This window comes from Otolemur garnettii, unplaced genomic scaffold (genome assembly GCF_000181295.1).
Source record: "Otolemur garnettii isolate 467f Iridium unplaced genomic scaffold, OtoGar3 scaffold00260, whole genome shotgun sequence".
NCBI lineage: Eukaryota > Metazoa > Chordata > Mammalia > Primates > Galagidae > Otolemur > Otolemur garnettii.
In genome coordinates, this window is record NW_003852655.1 from 234,340 (window position 1) to 236,198 (window position 1,859).

A 1,859-nucleotide genomic window follows, 5' to 3' on the forward strand; every position below is an offset into this window, starting at 1 on the left:
CATCAGCAGGGCTGTGCTCCTTCTGGAGGCCTCTCCTGTTTCTCTGCCTTTCCAGCTTCTGGAGGCCCCTTGGGTGGTTCCTGGCTCAGGCCCCCTCACCCTCAAAGTCAGCAACTGGGTCTCCTCCTCTCTGCTTTCATCAGCACATCTCCCGCCCCTCTTATAAGGAGCCTGATGATCACTGTGGGCCCACCCAGAGGACCCATGATATCCCCATCACAGCTTCCTTCACTGGATGTTACGTCTACAAAGCCCTTTCTCCAGATTGAGGCAACAGCCATAGGCACTGGGATTAGGGTGTGGATGTGTCTGGGGTCATCTACCTCCCTCATTCACATGCCTGGCAACCCAAGCTGTCTTCTCAAGATTCACCTGAATAGCAGCCTTAGGTCATGCCTCACCATGGACACAGGACAGCAGAAAAGGTAGACTAGAAGGAGGAGCCAGGTGGGCACTCTGACTTATCCCCCAAAAAACTGGAGATGGCAACACTGGAAGGGCTGGGAAGGGGCATTTGGTTCTATGGTTGCTGACCAGTGTGGCCAGCTGATGTGAGTAGATATATGGGCTTCACAAGTCCTATCCCAGGCAACAGGGGCCCCCCAGGGTGAAACCCGACTGACTGGCCACATGCCTGCCTGGAAGCTGCCAGGTGCCCAGCTGGCACTGCTTGTTCTTTCCTAAGTATCTAGTTCAGGTGGAACTGTTTCCACTCACATATGCTTCACAACAAGAAAAGAATTAGCATTGCATTTAATAATACCACTCCAAGAAATTGAGGAACAGAGAAGAGAAATGTAGATGATATTCAGAAGAAGAATGAACCTTGGGAAGCAGAGAAACACTTCACACAAAATTTCATATAATCTGCACTTTGCTCACATTGTAATTTATTACTCTTTGTCAATGACTATTCGTTGAGCATTTACTAGGTGTCAAGCATCGAGGGAAAGCAGTGGAGAGAACAGACAAAACCCTGGCCTTTGTAGATTGTACATTCCAATGCAGGGTGGAGAGGGTAGGGGTCAGTGGTGATGTTTAAGGAAATTTTTTAAAATTTTATTTGGGGGGGTGATACAGGCTCACTTTGTTGCCCAGGCTAGAGTGTTGGGGCATCATTGTAGCTCACTACAACCTGAAGGACTCAAGCGATCCTCCTGCCTCAGCTTCCCAAGTAGCTGGGACTACAAATACCCGCCACAGTGCCCAGCTAATTTTTCTACTTTTAGTAGAGATTGTGTCTTGCTCTTGCTCAGGCTGATCTTGAACTCCTGAGTTCAAGCAGTCCTCCCACTTCAGCCTCTCAGAGTGCTGGGATTACAGGTGTGAACCACCCGGCCTGGCCAGAATATTTTTTTAATCAACGATATAAACAAAGGAAATAAAAATTATCTGACAACACTTGGAAAAGAAATGGAAGAGAAAAACAAAATGTTTACAGAAATAAAAGCCACTTTAGCAATTTCTTTTCTTGTCCTTATTTATTTTGAGTCAGAGTCTCACTGGGTAAAGTGCCATGGCATCATCATAGCTCACAGCAACCTCAAACTCTTGGCCTCAAGCGATCGTCTTGCCTCAGCCTCCTGAGTAGCTGGAACTATGGGCTCCCAACATGTCTGGCTAGTTTTTCTAATTTTAGCAGAGATGGGGTCTTGCTCTTGCTCAGGCTGGTCTTGAACTCCTAAATTCAGGTGATCCACCTGCCTTGGCCTCCCAGAGTGCTGGGATTATAGGACTCAATTTAGCAATTTCAAAAAATAAGAATATGGCTGGGCATTGTGGCAGGTGCCTGTAGTCCCAGCTACTTGGGAGGCTGAGGCAGGAGACTCACTTGAGCCCAGGAGTTGGAGGTTGCTGTG